Here is a 21734-nt window from a genome sequence, read left to right as displayed (position 1 = left end):
GGTCCACCACTGATATACCATAGTCTTTCGAGACTGAAGGTTGCCAACATGTGATGCAAATCACTCTTAAGTACCTTATGCAAACTGCCTCCCCCCCCCCCAGGAGGTCATCCATGACTGGAAGCTGACTTCCTGATCTTGCATGCTCCATGTGTCCCACTGTGTGCAGTGAGCATGCGTATCCAGGACAGCTCTAGGCCACATCAGGGTCATTAAGGTCAGCATCCAGGTCAGCAAAAACACTTTTAAGAGAAGCCTGGCACATGCTAGCTCTTGCTCTGGCTGCCCTTCCAAGGCAGAGGTCCTCCATAGGACTCTTCCCCCCTCCCATCCAACTGCTCCACAAGACAGGTAACTATATCTGCGTCTGGAACCTTCTCCCCCCCCATCTATTCCTCCCTTCTTTCCCTATCTTTAGTTAGCAACTGGGTTATGCAGACCAGGGACCCCTAAAATTCTCCCCTACAAATTTCCCTTTTCCTGATCTCCTCGGATGCACCAAATACTGCTCATATGCAACCACAATAAGCTAGGTACACTAGACACAAGTACTAGAAACATATACTTATCAATTTTCCATGTGCATTATGTTTACCTGTGTGCTTTGTAATAAAAATATAATCTTTTACTGAAAGTTGTCTTTCTCTCAGTCTCTTTTCAAGCTAAAAAGGAATTTCTTTTCATTACCCTGTCTTGTTATCTAGCCTGCGATCCTGAAGTTTCCAAAAGGGTAGTATATTAATTCCCCTCAACAAAACAGCCCTTTTGGTAACACCTGTATCTCACAGTAGCCCACTGGATGCCTTGGGAAGCATACAAGATGACAAGAGACCTGCACCCTGGTACCCTTGCACCTGGCATTCTGAGGTTGCCTACTTCTAAAATCAGGAAGTTGCACATACCCATCATGGCTTGTATGCTGTGATGGACTTTTCCTCCAGAAATCTGTCCAGTCCCCTTTCAAATGCATCTAGACCAGATGCCTTGTTGTTTTGCATCACATTAGAACCAAGAATTCTGACCATACTGTGATTTGTTTCAGTGATTGCACCCTCACAGCACTGGTGTTAACAGAGACACTAGCCTAGGTTGGCAGGAGGAGAGTGGTTGTTTCTCTGAAAGCTGCTATCAGTGGAACCCTTGCTGAAGAGCCCTTGCCCTCTTTGCCTGCTTTGCTAACACTTCTCCTGCCTTCATTGAAATGCATAGTCAGGCAGCTTCACTGGTTAACCATACTCCCCACCAAGCAAACAAATACAAACACAAACTGATCAAAGGCATATCATCACACAAGTCTTATTTGTTCAAACAAACAAAAAATTCAAAAGCAGAAATAAAGAATGGCCAGTAAATAAGGTTGTCTAAAGAACTCCAGAAAGCTTTCCCCCCTTTCTTTCCTATTAACATCAGAGAACTTTTAATGTAATGTATTCAGGAAATGGTTGTGTTTTCTTGGAAAGAAAAGGAAGTAGAACTGTGATTTGTACCTCTCACTCAACTGCAATAATAGCAGGCAGAAAAAGCAGAAGAAGCTAGAGATCAGCTTAGAACACCCCTTTTCTTCTCCTGATCACTGGCAACATGATGCTTTACCAGCAGGAAGGGAAAAATTAAGTGCTTGGGAATTTATCCAGGAACCTCATGGGAGCAGTGGTTGTGGTGGAGTAAAATATCAGGATGAGATGGAAGGAGCTACAATTGTGACATCAGTCCTGGGCTTCTTAAGTCACAAGTAGGATCATTCATAGCTCTGCATGAGGTCTGAACCAGCTCCATGTGTTATGGAGGAGGTCATCTATGTCAGCAGAACTGTCAATGTGGATATCTGTTTTCTCAACAAGTAGGGTTGTTCTCACCTACCAACATTCAGAAACAGGTTTTGCACTACTGGTGTCTCATTTTTATGACAGCTTGTCCCGACTGGTAGATTTGTGTCTGGAAACATCTGCTGTCCCTTGGCTTCTTGAAAGTAAGCAGTGCCCAAAATTCATTAAACATTCTGAATTAAAAGGGGGAGTTCCTTCCGCAGTAACCAAATTGTCTATGCCCATATTTGGAGATAATGTAGGTTTTTTTGGTGCCTATTTGTGACTTCCATCTCTTTGTTAGACCCTCAGCCTCTACAGGACCAATGACAAGGTGATGACATCATCACCAGGCACTGGAAACTGAAGGGGTGCTGCTGGAGAAGCAGAAAATATGGGAAGATTCATAGCTCTGCATGAGGTAGCAGCCGCAGCAGGAGCAATGGCTTGTTGCATGTTGTGACAGTTGTAAAGTGCCTTACACGTTCTGGGAGGTGCAAATTCCAGTTAGGATTGGGCCGTAAGAAACCCGAAATTAGGCTAGCATTATTCACTCTGTCTTGCTGTGCTCTCTCTAGAGCAGTGATTTTCAACCTTTTTCATCTCACAGCACACTGACAAGACACTAAAATTGTCAAGGCTTCAGATTTTTGACAATTGACAAGGCACACCATGCTGCCAGTGGGAGCCTACAACCCCCATTGGCCCTACTAATAAATGACCTTCCCCCAAATTCCTGTGGCACACCTGTGGACCACTTGTGGCACACCAATGTGCCATGGCACAGTGGTTAAAAATGACTGCTCTAGAGGAACAGTTTTTTACACTTTCATTCCCAGAGATTTAAAAAAAAAATCTGTGATGTAGATAGACTTGGGATGAAATGTTGAGACATATACCCACACATCTGGGTAATATTATGCTTTTCCTATAAAGCCAAGGAGCTTTAAGCAAATTAATTCTGAAAGTAACTATAGTTTGAAGACCCTAATACAGAGGTTCCCAAACTTACCATGGTCACAGGCTCTTCTTTTGTAGTGGCCTCTTCTTCCTGGCTCTCATGCAATCCTAGATGGTGCCGGGAGAGCCGAGAAGAGGCCACTGGGACATTCAACAGCACCCCTGTGAGTTCGCCACGGTACCTCAGTGAGCCACAGCGCACAGTTTGAGAACCACTGCTCTAATGGGTATAACAGCCTATGTGTAGACATCATGTTATTATCCATTAGATTACGGGCAACCTGCAGCCCAGGTGCTGAGTGTGCATACTCAGGAAGAGTTTGTGGTCATCCTGAATGGAAGAAGGGAGACTTATGGCGAAAGAGCCACACTGTCCAACACCATCTGCTTTCGCTACCCTGCTTCCCACTCCCCAGTTCAACAGAGAAGAGGCAAAACCACAGCAAGGGATGGAAGGAGGGAGGGGACTGCATGACTGCTACCGTGGCATGCCTTGACAGTTCCTGCATGAATTTGATTTGTGGTACACTTGCCTTAAAGGCTCTGGTTTTTAAGGAGAGACATTGTTTTTCTTTGGCAAGTGGCTTAAGTGAGGGCAGCAGTAGCCACATTAACAACTGTAAAACAAAACAGCGTTGTTGTTTTTTTTTTGTTTTTTAAATGACTTAATAGATTTATACCCTGAAAGAACTGGCTTCAATTATAAAGACATTGGTGGGTGGTGTGGGTGGCATTTCCCCTGGGGGCTGGGGCTAAGAATAGGTTCTCGGTTTGGCTGTACTTGTTGTAAAAGGCGACTAAACAGCCACCGGGTAGATGGGACTCCTTAGCCTGGGAAGGCAGCTCATCTGAGAGAAGGAAAACTCTGATCCCAAACCTCCACTGCCTTGTGGCTACATCCAGTTATGGAAAAGGCTTCAGGAGTCAACCTCGAGGCAAAATCCAGAGCCGGAGTCCCTGAAGCAGTTTATGGCTGAACACAGTCACATAAGAACATAAGAACATAAGAACATAAGAACATAAGAACAGCCCCACTGGATCAGGCCATAGGCCCATCTAGTCCAGCTTCCTGTATCTCACAGCGGCCCACCAAATGCCCCAGGGAGCACACCAGATAACAAGAGACCTCATCCTGGTGCTCTCCCCTACATCTGGCATTCTGACTTAACCCATTCCTAAAATCAGGAGGTTGCGCATACACATCATGGCTTGTACCCCATAATGGATTTTTCCTCCAGAAACTCGTCCAATCCCCTTTTAAAGGCGTCTAGGCTAGACGCCAGCACCACATCCTGTGGCAAGGAGTTCCACAGACCGACCACGCGCTGAGTAAAGAAATATTTTCTTTTGTCTGTCCTAACCCGCCCAACACTCAATTTTAGTGGATGTCCCCTGGTTCTGGTATTATGTGAGAGTGTAAAGAGCATCTCCCTATCCACTCTGTCCATCCCCTGCATAATTTTTTATGTCTCAATCATGTCCCCCCTCAAGCGTCTCTTTTCTAGGCTGAAGAGGCCCAAACGCCGTAGCCTTTCCTCATAAGGAAGGTGCCCCAGCCCCGTAATCAGCTTAGTCGCTCTCTTTTGCACCTTTTCCATTTCCACTATGTCTTTTTTGAGATGCGGCGACCAGAACTGGACACAATACTCCAGGTGTGGCCTTACCATAGATTTGTACAACGGCATTATAATACTAACCGTTTTGTTCTCAATACCCTTCCTAATGATCCCAAGCATAGAATTGGCCTTCTTCACTGCCGCCCCACATTGGGTCGACACTTTCATCAACCTGTCCACCACCACCCCAAGATCTCTCTCCTGATCTGTCACATTCTGGCAACTCCTGCGACGCTGCTGGAACCAACTATACTGGCTTCTGCCTTTCCATTGGACCATTTCAGCGACGTGGAGAGGGGGGATTTGCTGCATGGGTAACAGTCTATCCTCCATATCTACCTTACCCAGGCTTCGCGCACTGGAGAGGACACTGTTCCGGAAACACTATTCAGAGCATGATACCATAGTCTTCCGAGACTGAAGGATGCCAACTAAGGTGGGTGCAGAGGGAAGATAAGAACAGGCTGGAAACCAGATGTTTAGCACTGAGCTCAAAATCAAACAAAAAACAAACAAATCTCTTACATGTGGAGCATGTTTTGTTCCCTTAAACAAGGGAGAGAGGAGCACTTGATGAGACAATTCTGAGTTGATCCAGGAACAGGTTTGTGATGGTACCATCATGCGTCTCCCTGTCCTGCTTCTCCAGGGGGAGGTGCAAGGGGACAGCCTGGCTTAACCTAGAATAGGGTTACACTCACATCTTTGCTGGGTGTCCCCCCCCCCCGCATGACATGCTGGGCTGCCACTGGGCAAGCTGAATGGGGAGGTTCTTGGCACAATTCCAAGGCCTCCTGCATTTGGTAATTGGCTGCAATGGAACTTGCCTACCTGTCCAGTAGGCAACAGTAGATTGCCGCTGTACATAGCTGGGGCTCTCAAAACCAGTGGTCATTTCTGCCAGGCATCACCATGACCTACCACATTTGATCAGATTCTAACCATAACCCACCAGATTTGGTCCTGACTTCATTCAAGCTCAGTCCCTAATCTTCCAGATCCTTCCAAGCTACCCGAATACACCAATTTCCATCTTGTCTTTGTCTCTGTCTGACACAGCTCTGTGCTCTGTACCCCACCCGGGTGGCCAATATTCTTGAAATTAGGACAAAATTGGCAATCCTACATAGAGCATATCATTACATTTCCTTTGTGAAAGAACACAGATTAAAAACCTCTGTCTCAGAGCTAGATCAATTAGAATTGTTTTCCAAATGGAACGAGAACATCGCTTTTTTCCTTGGCTGCTTGTTCCAGAACGAGGAATGTTTGAACAATGTCAGATACAAAATGGGTAGCTTCAATTAACAATTGAAACTCCATTTTTAAAGAAATGGAACTCTTGGCAAAGAGGGAGAAATAAATAGACCAACTAACAACAAGGTTTCTTTTCTAACTACCCCATTCCATATCACAGAGGTGAACCTAATAATGCATACAAATGAAGAACTACATCATTTAAAGGGGGTACATGCATAAAGACACCTCCACTGTTATAATGGCCCTTTTTATTCTCTTGCAGAATTGTGTGACTTCTTTGCCAAGAACGCAACAGCAATTATCTTTGGCTCCTGTGTTGCTTTCATTTTAATGCCTTCTGCCTTCATAATAACCCACAGCAGCACACAAGAAGCTGGCAACACTGTGAGTTTTGGCTTGTGCCTGAGATGATCAATATATATAAATAATGCTTTTCTTAATGATCAAGAAGAAATAGCAAAATAACCATCCATATTCATGAGCTGATTGCCGTCTTCAAAATAGAGAAAAGTACTCAGAGAAAGAGTGTGTTTGTGTGGGAGAAGGGCAGATTCAGAATTTTATTATCGTGGAAGATAAAATGAACCTTCATTTGAATAATGCATTCTCACCAAGTCAGCCAAATAATTTTAGTAGGAATGTTATGCCTGTGTTTTGGATCCAAATAATAAGGAAGCGCACATTTAAAACAAAAGATTGTCCTATCAAGCCTAAATAATCAGCTTAACAGCATGCTCCTTCCTGATCTTAAATCTGTTGTTCTCAACAGGCTTCAGATAATGTGAAAGCAAGTGAATTAGTCTTCCCTGTGGTGTCATATTTAAAGCCACCCAGCAAGGTTGGCCTCTTCAGGGTTGAAGAGTCAAAACTGGCTTTCATTTGAGACACATAAGACAAGATACAGGTGTGCATCTCTTTGCGACCTTCTGGCTTACGCCGGGATTGCATAACCAATGATCACGTGTGAACATGTGGTCGTCGGGGATGCACACCCCAACCCTCCAAAAGTGCTGCTCCCCTCCCCTCCAGAGGGTTGTCTGAGCCTCCCAGAGGCAGCACACATCCATGCACTGCCTCTGCAAGGCTCAAACTGAGGAAAATTGTGTCTCTCACACAATTTCCAGTTTCCTCCATGAATCCGGAAGTCACATGAAAGATGCGATTTCCCTCAGTCTGAGCTCCGCAGAGGCAGCAAGCCGACGAACGCTGCTTTTGGGAAACTCAGACAACCCTCCAGAGGGGAGGGGAGCAAAGCATCCCCTTTCCTATGGAGGGACTGGATTTATGTCAAGCGCCGCTTGACGACAGGGATTGCAGTTCTGATTCCTGTCATTAAGTGGTGCACGACTGCATTTGCATCCTGTTGCTGCTCCTTCACAGCTGGCATTCTGAGGTAGCCTATTTCTAAAACCTGGAGGTTGCACGTATCATACACAAGGGTTACGTTCCACAGCATAAGGGGAAAATTACGTATACAGGTGACCCTCCTATCCGCAGATCCGGTATCCATGGTTTCACTTATCCATGGATGTTGTCCGTCCCCCCGCATCTATTAACTTTATTTGTAGTCTTACTACTAGCGTGAAGGTTGATCACATTTTATCTTTACTAGTCTCTATAATCATGAAGCTTACAGACAGACAAACAGGCAGGAAGCCTGCATGCTAGAGGGGGTGACCAGAGAATGTCAACAGGAAGCAGGAAACACATATTTGTATTTAACATCTTTGGATGAATACTGGTTGTTTTGGACACCTTTCATCCAGAAAGCTCTTCGTTGTCTAGGTAATGCCACAATACTTGACCTAGAATTCACTTTTCTTGGCTTAATCCAGCTAACAATCAAGCGCAACCACTAACGCGGCCCTTACTTTCACAGAAAAGAAGATAACAATCTCAGCAAAGCGACTTTTCCCCTTTACAGCTAACAGTAATTCCAAAGGAATGTGATGCTGCTACTCTTTGCTCCACTTCAGAGCCAAAAAAACAAAGAGTCGCTTCTGAACAGCACAAAGACTGGAGGCTGCTGCATGCAAGATAAACACTTCTAAATGTCAGCGGAGACTTCAGTGCCCCATGGGAGGGCATAAGACTAATGGCAATATCCACCGACACAAGAACCATGACATTCAGTACTGCATAAGAGTATTTTTTTTTAAGAAAAAGCTTATCACTTAGTAGCATATATTTATATTGGTGTGACAGCAGCACTATAGAAGCCAAAGGAAGGAGCCACAGCTGTAAATCAGTGGCTTTCTTGTTGTGCCAATGGAGCCGTAATGCTTATGGGAACATAGTTTTGCTCATAACAAAATAAATAAATAAATAAATCCATATAACTGCATTTTCTGTTTCTTCATATGCATTTTATTCCAAATAAAACAGTATTATTAGGGATGTAAAATGAGGAGTATACCAAAAAAAAAAACAAAAAAAAAAAACAGCCTTCAAGATCACATCAATACATTGGTGCCTGCCCCGTTCTAGTCTTCCATCCAAATCAGGGAAGCTGTCCAGAAGGTCTGCAATCAGAGGGCTCTGTGCTAGGGCAGGAAAGGGAGCAAGGGAGAAAAACAGCTGGTCTATGGGGCTGTTGTGTGGAGACGGTTGCACCTGCAACTTTCAGGGAGAGGCTGAGGCTTTGCGTAGACAGCTGTACACAGCTGGCCCAACCATGAACTAACCTCATGAGGCTTGCAACAGTGGCAGATGACAGAGGAGGTGACTTTCACCCCAAATCTGCCACCACCTGCCTGTGGCCCACTATTGGACACATTGATCCTCCACTCCACTCCCTAAAAGGGAGTGAGAATTGGATCATCTGCTTCCCTCACAGGTTTTCAAGTTTAAAGGGAATGCATCCTGTGCCATGATGGTAAAAGAGGTAAAGAGGAGGAGGAGGCAAAGAGTTTTTTGGGAGGGAGGTGCACACATGTACATGCTCCCCTAGCAAAGACGGCAACAGTGAGTCAGGGGTAGTGTTGGGCAGAGGACCTGGTGAGGCCAGCCCTGCATTTCTAATATACTAGGAGGTTTCTCCTGAGCAGGATTCTGAAAGTCCTGTGTGGCTAAGAACACACTACATCATTGAATCTAAGTGTTATTTTTCACTCATTGCCATTTCCATTCCTGAGTTCATATGTCTATGATCTTTTCTATGACCTCAAATGTCCATGGTGTTTGATCTGTTCTGGTAAGCTGAAAATGTATAACTAACATAAGAACATAAGAAAAGCCCCGCTGGATCAGGCCAAGGCCCATCTAGTCCAGCTTCCTGTATCTCACAGTGGCCCACCAAATACACAAGACAACAGACACAACCTGTGTCCTGGTGCCCTCCCCTGCATCTGGCAATAAGAGGCAGACTGCCTCTAAAACAAAGAGCTTGCACATACCTACTATGACTTGTAACCCATAATGAACTTTTCCTCCAGAAATTTGTCCAATCCCCTCTTAAAGGCATCCAGGCAAGATGCCCTCATTACTTCCTGTGGCAGAGTTCCACAGACTAATTACACGCTGGGTAAATAAATATTTTCTTATATCTGTCCTAACTCTCCCAACACTCAACTTTAGTGGATGACCCCTGGTTCTGGTGTTATGTGAAAGGGAAAAGAGTATCTCTCTATCCAGGAATTTCATAACAAAGAACACCCCAATCCTTTTTTGCAAGATTCCTCCAAAAAATGTGGGCATAATAAATGTGTTAAAAGGTGCCATCTGTCTGATCGCTTGCAAAAATAAAAAATAGTAGTCCCAAACAATTTTGCAACACTTATTGCAACATTTAATACCACTATCATTGCATACAGAGGTTTTCATTGGAGCGTTGCATCTAATGAGTACCTGAGAAATACTCTGCCAATATATGGACGTTGACCATTTGAGAGTCCAGTTTTCAAAGCTTCGTGCCACTTAGGCCCAAACCCTAAAAATCTTTCCAGCACTGACATAGCTGTGCCGACGGGGTACGTGCTGCATCCCGCAATTGGGTGGCAGTCACAGAGGCCTCCTCAAGGTAAGGGAACTGCTTTGCACTTACCTTGGTGCAGTAAAGTTGGTTAGGATTGCGCCCTCAGCTTTATATTTATGATCTTTCACTTCAAGCTCTTTAGAGATCCACTGTATTCTAGAGAAGTTTATTGGCAATTTAATAATATTTCAAATGTTGTTAATGTCCTAAATGTATCAAAGATCCTTTGTACTCCTTGTCTATAAATTCAGTATGCAAGCACTGAAATAAAGGAATCTAATTAGTGATTGGGGGGGCAGGGGGGTCTTATATCTTAGAAAGTAACCATCCTGTCAGTCTGTTTTCCTTCATTCAGGCCTCCAGGAATGAAAACATGATTAAAGCTGAGGTAACATACCGTATTTTTTGCTCCATAAGATGCACTTTTTTCCCCCAAAAAGTGGGGGGGGGGAGTGTGTGCGTCTTATGGAGCGAATACTGGGGGCAAGGTCTGCATCGGGGGCAAGGTCCTCATTTGCACAGGCGCCACAGGGGCAGGGCAGGCAGAGAACAAAGGGGGCAAGGTCCGCACCGGGGGCAAGGTCCTCATTTGCACAGGCGCCACAGGGGGAGGGCAGGCTTACTTTAAAAGTAAGTTTTCCTCCTCTAAAAACTAGGTGTGTCTTATGGTCAGGTGTGTCTTATGGAGCGAAAAATACAGTAGTTGTTTTTGTTTTCACTGTTCTCAAAAAATGCCTCCAATTTGCTTTCTCACCTGACATTTTCTCACCTAGTTGCCCAAAATGAAGAGCAAGGGCAGATGCACCACCAGTCATGTTAAGCAAAAGCTACTCAGGGGGCATACAAGGTGACTCTGTTTGAGGTTTTGCTCAAACAATTAATGGAACATCCCAGTGGCATCATAGGAGCTGCAGGCTTCCTCAGGTGTGAGGCATGAAGGGGCAGCTCACCACACTGCCTCAGACCCCCTTCAGCAATCTTCGGGTCACTCTGGGCCCAGCCACTGCACACTGTCACGATGGATTGGGTGTTTGCTGCTCACCAGCAACAGCGCATGGTGGCTGAGCCCAACGCAGCCCTGAAGCTTGCCAAAGGAAGGCGGGCTGTTCACATATAAACCAACATGAGAGCCCAGAAGATTGGGGGTTGCAGGATTACATCATTACGTCACCCCCAAACTTCTGGAATGCCAAACTCATCCTGGTGGAGCACACTTGAGCTTTGCTGTTGCAGACTCATTCCCTGGAGCGGCCATTTTCAACCACTGTGCCGTGGCACAGTGGTGTGCTGCGAGTGGTCCACAGATATGCCACAGGAATTTGGGGGAAGGTCATTTATTAACAGGGCCAATGGGAGATGTGAGCCCCACTGGCAGCATGGTGTGCCTTGTCAATTGTCAACAACCTGGTGGTGTGCCTTGACCATTTGAGTGCCTTGTCAGTGTGCCGTGAGATGAAAAAGGTTGAAAATCACTGCCCTGGAGTCTCATATAAAAAACCTGCGGGCCCTTTTCACAACTTCCTCAGTGTGGAAGTGTGCATCCGGTGTGTCTTATGGACCTGGATACAAAAGAGAAAACTTCTTTAAAAGTCTGTCTAATCAGCACACCTCTTGGAGGAAAGACTCCTCCTTGTCACAAATGCAAATTCCAATATTGTCACAATTTGTCCCAAAAGCAAATTTCAAAATCAATAACCTCTTGATAGCAGCAACTGTTACCCTGCACATGCCTGATCTCGTCTGATCTCGGAAGCTAAGCAGGGTCAGGCCTGGTTAGTACTTGGATGGGAGACCGCCTGGGAATACCGGGTGCTGTAGGCTTATACCATAGTCTTTCGAGACTGAAGGTTGCCAACCAACCTCTTGATAGAAATCTATCTAGAAAACCAAACGTGAATGAAAATTTGGTTCGCGCTAGCAGGGTGAGCATGATGCTTCTGCTCTGGGCATTAGCTCCCTCACAGTATATCTATTTGAGTGGCAGTTGCCTAGCAATCTCTCTCAGCAGGAGTGATTTTTCCCCCCAATTCTGCGCAATCTTCAGCGCCTGGAAGTTCTGTTTGAGCGAACAATAGAGAGCAGCTCCTTTTGTGACAGAGCCGCCTCAGACAAGACATCTGAGCTAACCTCCTCTCCAAAAGTTACACTGACAAGATAACTCCTGCTGCAGAATGAATACCACGGGCTCTGATGCTGCTTCTATGATGTCTGAAGGCAAGCTGAAGGTTTCCTAACCTTCATCCCGTTATTTTTTACCTTTGGTTATAGGACTTTTGAAATCTTAATGAATGGGACAGCAGGATTTTTGCTCTGAATGACTTGGATATAATGCAACAGGCAGTACCAAGCTGTTGTGAAAAATAGTTTGCCTCGGTGTTGTGTTCATTTTTGACCCGCAGCATGTGGAGATGTTTACGTTCTGCAAAGGCGGGTAACATACCTACCTCTTGCATGCGTTCCAGAAAACATACATCGGTGACACTGGTATTTCAGCACTAAGATACATTAGAGGGGCAAACAAGTCCAAATTATATTTATCAACCTGCTTTCTTTAGGAGCTTGGCAAATCAACCAATGTACATTTGGGACATGTGTATCTGTGGGGGTTCCATTCTGGATAGGGGTGGGATCCCAGTTTAGATGTCCTCTAAATACAAAAAAAACAACAACAGTGAAAATCAGTTTTCCTACCTTTGCGTGGCAAAACTGTAGCATTTCCAAGCTTCTTAGGGATAAAAAATAGCTTGAAAGACCCACTTCTGGCTCTCCCAGCATTGTCCCAGAAAGCATCGGGCACTAGATGGGGCTGAATGTAATGGAATGTAATGGAGTAATGCCATATTCAGCACAGGTTAGGAAGTGGCTGCCATGCAATTTGGAGTAAAGGGATATATATCCCCTTACCCAGTGGTGGGATTCAAATAAATTAACAACAGGTTCTATATCCTAATGACCATTTTAAGTATACCAAAAGATATACCCAAAGGTAGTTTAACTCTTGGGTGGATGCCATCAGGGCCCGGTGACTTATTGATCTTTAACTTATCAATTAGGTCTGAAACATCTTCTCTTTTAACCTCTATCTGACTTAATTCCTTGGTCAGGAGGGACCGTTTGGGCAGCGGTATCTGCTCGAGGTCTTCTGCCGTGAAGACAGATGCAAAGAACTCATTTAATTTCTCTGCCATCTCTAAGTCTCCTTTTATCTCCCCTTTCCCTCCCTCACCATCCAGAGGGCCAACCGCTTCTCTGGCGGGTTTCCTGCTTCTAACATATTTGAAGCAGCGTTTATTATTATCCTTAATGCTGCTGGCCATGTGTTCCTCATAGTCTCTCTTGGCCTCCCGTATCACCTTCTTACATTTCTTTTGCCACAGTTTATGTTCCTTTTTGTTTTCCTCATTAGGGTAAGACTTCCATTTATGGAAAGAAGCTTCCTTGCCCTTTACAGCCTCTCTAACTTGGCTGGTTAGCAATGCAGGCACCCTCCTGGACTTAGTCAAGCCCTTCTTCCTTTGAGGTATACACTTCCACTTTTTTTGCACCTTTTCCATTTCCACTATGTCCTGAGATGTGATGACCAGAACTAGACACAATACTCCAGGTGTGGCCTTATCATCGATTTGTACAATGTATTAGTATTGGCAACCTTCAGTCTCGAAAGACTATGGTATCGCGCTCTGAAAGGTGGTTCTGGCACAGCGTCTAGTGTGGCTGAAAAGGCCAATCCGGGAGTGACAATCCCTTCCACACCGGGAGCAAGTGCAGTCTGTCCCTGGTCTGTCTCCCTGGCTATGGGCCTTCCTTCTTTGCCTCTTAGCCTCAGACTGTTGGCAAAGTGTCTCTTCAAACTGGGAAAGGCCATGCTGCACAGCCTGCCTCCAAGCGGGCCGCTCAGAGGCCAGGGTTTCCCACTTGTTGAGGTCCATCCCTAAGGCCTTCAGATCCCTCTTGCAGATGTCCTTGTATCGCAGCTGTGGTCTACCTGTAGGGCGCTTTCCTTGCACGAGTTCTCCATAGAGGAGATCCTTTGGGATCCGGCCATCATCCATTCTCACGACATGACCAAGCCAACGCAGGCGTCTCTGTTTCAGCAGTGAATACATGCTAGGGATTCCAGCACGTTCCAGGACTGTGTTGTTTGGAACTTTGTCCTGCCAGGTGATGCCGAGGATGCGTCGGAGGCAGCGCATGTGGAAATTGTACAATGACATTATAATATTATAATATAATAAATAATTTTATTTTCAATACCTTTTCTAATGACCCCAAGCATAGAATTGACCCTCTTAACCGCTGCCACACATTAGGTCGACACTTTCATCGAGCTGTCCACCACCACTCCAAGATCTCTCTCCTGATCTGTCACAGACAGCTCAGAACCCAATAGCCTATATGTGAAGTTTTGATTTTTTTGCCCCAATGTGTATTACTTTACACTTACTTACATTGATAAGATAAATGAAGTTATAAGAATGAATATACTAACAGATTACCCAAGTCAAACTTAGAAGCTAAACATTTAAATAAATTAGAGGAAACCAATAAGAATTTCTGGAAAAGTTGGGCTGAAAAAGAAGATCACAGCTTAACAACATTTTTCCTGAGTCACTCCATTTTAAGTGGACAGATTTTGCTGTGGTAGTTTGCTTTGGAAACAGACTTACACCAAAGTCTAATCCATTAGTCTTATACTGAAGGACTAAATTCCAGATGGCTTTCACTGAAGTGTCAACAACACACAGAGACAAGTGCACAACTTTCCACCCAAGACAAATACCAGTCATGGGAGAGGCATGATCAGAATGATGGGGTAAAGAGTTTAAGCCATCTCTCCTCACTGTGCTTTGCATTGGGACCCGGCAATTTACATTTGTTATTCTAATAAAGAAACCAAGCATACATGTTGGCTCCAGTCACACAGTTTTATTGTTTAATTTAGCCCCAAAGTTTCAATACACCTGAAATCTGGAGATTTACTTACTTTGGTACAACCACTAGTAATGTAATCAAGTATTCAGAATCGAGTACAAAGTCCTTCTTCTTTACAATTTCAGCAAGACTTCTTGTTAGCACACTCCCTCTGTGAAATAATAAGAACAGTATATAGTGAGTATATAATTAAATATTTTTAATTTGGTCTAGCAATTAACATATGCAGGAAACAATATTCATTGCTCAAAAGTACTTTGGGTTGGTAACACAACTGGAACAAATATATTAAAAAAACAACAACTGTATACTGCACCTTTCTCATATGATCAAACACTGGCCATAGGCCCATCTAGTCCAGGTTCCTGTATCTCACAGAGGCCCACCAAATGCCCCAGGGAGCACACTAGATAACAAGAGACCTGCATCCTGGTGCCCTCCCTTGCATCTGGCATTCTGACATAGCCCATTTCTAAAATCAGGAGGTTGCACATACACCTCATGGCTTGTAACCCGTAATGGATTTTTCCTCCAGAAACTTATCCAATCCCCTTTTAAAGGCATCCAGACCAGACACCATCACCACATCCTGTGGCAAGGAGTTCCACAGACCAACCACACGCTGAGTAAAGGCATATTTTCTTTTGTCTGTCCTAACCCTCCCAACACTCAATTTTAGTGGATGTCCCCTGGTTCTGGTGTTTTGTGCAAGTGTAAAGAGCATCTCTCTATCCACTCTGTCCATCCCCTGCGTAATTTTGTATGTCTCAATCATGTCCCCCCTGAGACGCCTCTTTTCTAGGCTGAAGAGGCCCAAACGCCTAGCCTTTCCTCATAAGGAAGGTGCCCCAGCCCAGTAATTAGCTTAGTCCAGGGGTTGGGCAGCAGCAGCAGGAGGCGCGCAGCTGCGGAGCTGCACCTGCACTTCACAGGGGAAGGCAATTCTTCCCTTGGCTCCTCTCACTGGGGACCTTGAGCCCATCCAAGCTGGAGAAGTGTGCCGGGGAGACATAAGCGATCTTCAGTCCCTTCCTGTGTGAGAGATGGGGGGGTTTGATGTCTCTTAGGGGCAAAAAGTCTTCTGGGGAGAGCCACTGGTAGGGTGAGACACTGGGAGACTGACCCTCTTGCCTGGATCAAAGGTGGAGGGGGAGCTCCAAAAACTTCTGCAGTCTGGAGCTGGAAGGAGGAGGTGCCCCTTGGAGGTCCCGGGCTGCGTTTCATTCTCCTCCAGACTGACAATGCAATGCTAGGCATGTCTACTCAGAAGTAAGCCCCATTGTGCTCATTGTGTTCAATGGGGCTTAATCCCAGGAAAGTGTGGATAGGATCGCAGCCTCAGTGATGAAGATGAGATGCTTCCTTCTTTGCCTTCTGACTGACAGTGTCTACTCAGAGGTAAGTCCCACTGTATTCAATGGGGCTTACTCCCAGGAAAGTGTGGCAGAGTTTGCCACACTTTCCTGGGAGTAAGCCCCATTGAACACAATGGAACATACCTCTATGTAGGCACTGAGCACAATCCTAACCAGGTCTACTCAGAAGTAACTCCTATTTTGTTCAATGGGGCTTACTCTCAGGAAAGTGTGGTTAGGATTGCAGCCACTGCGAATCAGAATGTGAAGAAGGAAGCATCTCATCTTCATCACTGAGGCTGCAATCCTCAGGGCGCTGGATGGGCAGATGAACTGCTCCTCGTCAGCGAGGCAGCATGCTGGCACTGAACTGAAGTCCTCGTCAGCGAGGCTGCATGCTGACTGCTCCTGTTGCCCTCGTTAGCGGGAGGGGACACATGGCGGCGGGGGCAGCGGGGGTTCTTTGAGCGGAAGCGGCTCCACTCTTCCTCCCACGCCCCCGACCCACCGGGAAAGCTGAGCCAGGTAGCTCAACCAGGGAGGACAGGCGCAGGGCGGGCAGCTGCTCCTGTTTCCCTCGTTAGTGGGTGGGGACACATGGCAGCGGGGGGGCTTGCCCTCGGGGGCAGCGGGGGCTCTTTGGGCTCCAGCGCCCTCCTCTTCCTCCCGCGCCCCCGAGAGGCGCGTGGTGAGCAGCTGAACTGCTCCTCATCAGTGAGGCTGCACGCTGGCCGTTCGCGCCCTCTCCTGCATTCTCCGCGCAGTCGCAGGAGGGTCATAGCTGCGCGTGCGCTCCCCAGCCAATAACCGGTTCTCCGAACCAAGAGGTGAACTAGGAAGCGGTACTATAGAACTGCCGCGAACCGGCTCAATCCCATCACTGCTCTTACCCCATGTTACATGGCAACCACACCTATGGTGCAGAACTGAGAAGCATAAAGCTGGGCTGGCTGGCTGGGAGGGGGGTTAGGATCTGACCTAAGTTACCCAGGCTGGTCCCAACACCTTCCCATGTCCAGTCTGCCCACTGGCATGCCCTCCCCTGCGTTCTTCCTACCCAAAAATGCCCCCCTTCCACCCTTCTGCCACCCTCTTCAACCCCCACCCCGGCTGCCATTACCTTCCCTTGATGCTGTGGAGGCACAACTCTTTACAGCACATTTGCAACACACCTGAACTTCAGGATTGTGCTTTAAGTTTCAAATTGTCCAGGAGACAGGCAACCTAGGCAGTCTTTTGAGTTTTTTGACCTCCTATTAATAGACGTGAGAGAAAACGAAAATGATTTTATTTTTCATGGACTTTGATGTTTTCCAATGTTGGAAATGCAGAAAGCAGTGTTGTGTGTTTTTATTCAAAATTTATTCAAAATTTTCTTTGTAATTATAAATTACAATCACTTTTCAAGCATACTCGGTAGGTGAGATAGATGGTATAGTGCCAGCAGATAAAGCCAGTCATTATCCATGCAAAACTTCCCTCCCCATTAAATGATAAATAAAAACTAAATTTGGTCCCTTTCAACTCTATGATTCTAGGATTCTAAATAAAATGGGTGGTTTATTTTCAGATTTGAGGTTTATTTTTATTTTTTTTTTGACAAAAGTGAGAAGTGCGGAAAACGGTGTTATGTGTTTTTATTTCAGTTTCACTGCTTGCCCACACCTCGACCCATTAATGATCTGAGCCTGGGGCAACACACCTTGCCAAACCCAGTGGCGTAACTTGAGAGGGTGCAAAGCAATAAGTTTTGCAGGGACCTGAATGCGCCATGCAAGCAGCCTCTCCCACTCCCCTTTGGAACCAGTCCAGAGCAAAATGGAGATGTATGCCTCCCAAGTGGCACAGTCTTGAGGGTGGCAAGGCTATCCCCATGGTTCTTACTGACCCTGTGCTCCCAATTCTTTACCCCCTGACCTGAGCCGCTCCAACCTGCAACCCTCCAGAGGGTGTTCTGAGGCCTGGGGAGACTGTGTGTGGCCTCCCTGGCCATCAGAATGCCTTCTAGTGCCTCTAGACAGCATTAGAAAGGCACTTCATTTTTTTGGGGGGGGGGGGCGGGAAACAGAAGTGATTTTCTATCATCTTCTAGAGCAGGGGTGTCCAAAATTTTTGGCAGGAGGGCCACATCAGCTCTCTGACAATGTGAAAAAAAAGAATTAATTTACATTTAAAATTTGAATAAATTTACATAAGTTTACATAAATGAATATATTAAAGATGAACTTATATGAATGAATGATGGTCTTGCGATAGCTCAAGACCTATAAAAGACCTTGCACAAAGCAAGGCTGGCCTTTCCTTTGCTGCCGCTACTGCATCACAGATGTGGAACAGCAAGCAGTGGAGGTAGCACTCACCCCACAGCTCACGCGAGAGGTCAAACAGTTGCTCTCAGTTGCCCTCAGTTGCTGAGATTAGTTGCGTCAGGCCAGAGCGGGCTCCAACAAATCTCCGGAGGGCCAGAGGCTCATTGAAGACTGGGGGCTCCCTGAGGGCCACATTGAGAGACCTTGAGGGCCGCAAGTGGCCCCAAGGCCGGGGTTTGGGCACCCCTGTTCTAGAGGCATTAGAAGGCCTTCTTTGACCCAGGAAGGCCACCTGCAGCCTCCCCAGACCTCAAAACACCATCTGGAGGCAACCAGAGCACAGGTCTGGTTGCATTCAGAGTGGTACAGGTCAGGGGGAACCCTGGAAGGGGATCCTTCCAGGAGAGGCAATCCTTACTGCTATGTCACTGGCCAAGTGAGCTTCCTGACTGAGTAGGAATATGAACTCAAGATTCCCAAAAAGTAATCCAACACTGCGTCTACTATCCCAGCATGTTGGCTGACACATTGTCTCCATTGTCATTACTTCTTACAGCACTACAAAAATGAAAGAAAAGGAGAGTGTACAAGTTGAGCCTTGTTGCCTTTTCTAGCAGTCGTGCTTTACAGCAGAATGTGACTTTCCCACACGACTAGGCTCAAGCACTTTTGCTACAGCTTTGCAGCACTTGGATTCTGTATAGACATACATTCCTTTTAGGTGGAGATGGTTGCTGTGTCCTCATCTCATGGACTCAGAAGTCTGCATGGAGCGCAAGGACAAATTACAACAAAGGAAAGTTTCATGTCAGTTGCACAAGCCTTAGTTTACCCCAGATCAAACTAATCCATTTGCTCTGACTTCTTTCTGGAGTGGACTTGGGCAGGTCCGTCCATCAATAATGAAAAACCCCAGTGAAATATGCCACTTCAGCTCTCATGTTCTGACAGTCATCATGTCGAAAATCATGGCAGTGTTAATCCATCCTTAAGAATAGAAAGAAACACCAGCCTTATTTGTAATTAAAAAAAGTATGATTGGGTGATTCAAGTCAGAAAGAATAAGGAGCAGACCCTTTGTTTAAAACATCATCACTAAGGAACAACTTCTGTTAGAATTTCAACTGACAGATACCATATTCTGATATGATTATATTGAGATAATGTATTCATTCATGCTCGTAGTGAATTTCTCTGCTATAGTCCTGAAAGCAATCAAGGAACCCCCTGTGGATTACTGGGTTATATTAAATATATTAATGAGTATCTGAAAAAGGGGGAGAGGAAATAGAGGTAGAAGTGGTTATATTGAAAAAGCTTCATGATTGTGGATAACCAAATTCTGATAAAAGTAATGGAACAGTACATGACTGATGTTGAAAGTAACCCCATATCTCTTTCTCCATCCTCTTCGGGGCTTGAGGAAGCACTGGTGTTACATTATAGAACATGGTGTTAACCACATATTTGAGGGCACATTCCTAACCTCCATATTTCAAGTTCAAGGAGAGAAGTTTCTGTGACATCACTAGTGCAATAGAGGAAACTTTTATTTTAAGCTTCAACTAGGGAAGATGATTTGTAATACTAGAATAATTTGACAGGCAAGCTTTCAGATTCATTGCCACTCAGATTATGAAAAGAACTCCACAGGTTCGGCTCTGCAGGAATTAGGGCTTGAAATCCAAGGGGAATCAGTCTTTAATATCCCCTTAATGCCTCCACTTAATTTATCCTTTGGTATAAGCAAAAAAGATTTGGAAGTATTGTTGTCATTTTCTTTAAATCCTTTCCTAACATGTCCTGAAGATGAGAATAATTGGTATTGACAACAAGCACAAATGAAAAGTCAAATCCATGCTGATCTCATTTTTCCATATGCAAAAATCCCTGGATGATTCTGCCCTTTTTATAATAGCCATAATGTCTTGAATAGCCCTCTATTAAATACTTGGCATGGATTAAGTTCTGGTTATTCACTTTTTTAATAATACATTTATCGCAAAGCTGATTTCTAGCTCTGTTTTTCATTATTCATGATTATCCTATTTAACATACAGAGGAATAAACTGAAGGGCTATTTAAGGGGAGCACAAAGAAGCCCCTTAGCCTACCTACACTTGCCATAATTTCATACGACACTAAGCTGTTCATCTTTGTTGCTGAACCACAATGTTATCTGCTGAGATATAATGTACTTATTGCCAGCCTGGATGAAAGAGATACGACTGCAAAGCTAAGAGGGCAGAAAAGGTAATTGATTGTATTTGTAGAACCTATAACCTGGGAGAGAGCCTGAAAAATACCCCTTCCCTCTAGGACGGGGTGGCCAAACTTGCATAACGGAACAGCCACATACAATAAACTTCTGATGTTTGAGAGCTACAAGAGACATGCTTCAGAGCTGCAATATTGAAAAGCATTTAAATTTTTAGATATATTCACTCACCATGAACATTAAACTTAAGTTTTAATCCAGTGGATTCTTCATGTATACTTGAAAAATTGTATACTTTTCCTGTATACTTGAAAAATTTAAGCTTGAAAATTTTTTATTTACCTTTTTATATTAATTGTGAAGCAAAAAGAAGCTCAGCCAACGTATTTCAGTGAACCACACATTATATATCAATGAGTCGCATGTGGCTTGCGAAGAGCTCCAGGAATAGCAGTGAGAAAAGTCATAAGCAACTTTCTCTGTATGTAGAGTTGAATTGAATATCTTTGTGACATTAGCAGCCAGTAGACCAATCCCCTTCCTCAACCAACATCTATTTGCTTATGTAAAACTTCCAAGCTCCATGGTCCTTTCCTCATATTTCATAAATCGTTTGAGAGTTGCCACGGTTCGGCAACTCTTTGCACTGCTGTAGGAATTACCCTGCACATGCCCGATCTCGTCTGATCTCGGAAGCTAAGCAGAGTCAGACCTGGTTAGTACTTGGAGGGGAGACCTCCTGGGAATACCAGGTGCTGTAGGCTTATACCATAGTCTTTCTAAACTGAATGTTGCCAACCAGGAGCATGAGAAGCCCGGAATTACATGGGAGAAGCTCACACTGGGACTCATCCTGCCTGTTTTTCCCTGGTTTCTGTTCAGGTGACACAGCACGGGCATGTTCCACATGGGCCCAGGGCTTCTTATTTTATTGACAGTGCAGGGAAATCACCCAGTCTGTACAGAAATGCTGCTGCATACAAGCAATTTCACAAGCAGAAGTGGCAGCCTCCACGTGGAGCAATTTACAGCATGGGATTCCACTGGATGGCCTCAACTTACATTAATGTTATATAGTGAGTAGATCACTGGGTTGGAGTTGGCAAGACCTCACTATGAAGTTAACAAGATAGCTGTGTACTAAACACTCTCTAGTGGTTCCCAAAGTCCAAGTCCTACTTGGACTTTGGGAACCCTGTTAAGTATTTGCAGGAGAGGGAAAGGGGATCAGAGGGGGCAGCGGCATGATAGGGATGATCTACTGATTCAGGGAAGGGAAGGGGTTTTTCCACTTACCTAGGGAAAG

General features: G+C 45.1%; 2 pseudogenes; both read left to right on the top strand.

Moving 5' to 3' along the window:
• The first annotated feature begins 11315 nt into the window (after positions 1-11315).
• LOC136650213 (5S ribosomal RNA) lies at positions 11316-11435 on the top strand (annotated as a pseudogene).
• Positions 11436-21075: 9640 nt separating this feature from the next.
• Positions 21076-21192, top strand: LOC136650107 (5S ribosomal RNA; annotated as a pseudogene).
• The last annotated feature ends 542 nt before the right edge of the window (positions 21193-21734 follow it).

The sequence above is a fragment of the Tiliqua scincoides genome, chromosome 4, assembly GCF_035046505.1.
Source record: "Tiliqua scincoides isolate rTilSci1 chromosome 4, rTilSci1.hap2, whole genome shotgun sequence".
Taxonomy (NCBI): domain Eukaryota; kingdom Metazoa; phylum Chordata; class Lepidosauria; order Squamata; family Scincidae; genus Tiliqua; species Tiliqua scincoides.
This window is presented reverse-complemented; position numbering and strand designations above follow the sequence as displayed.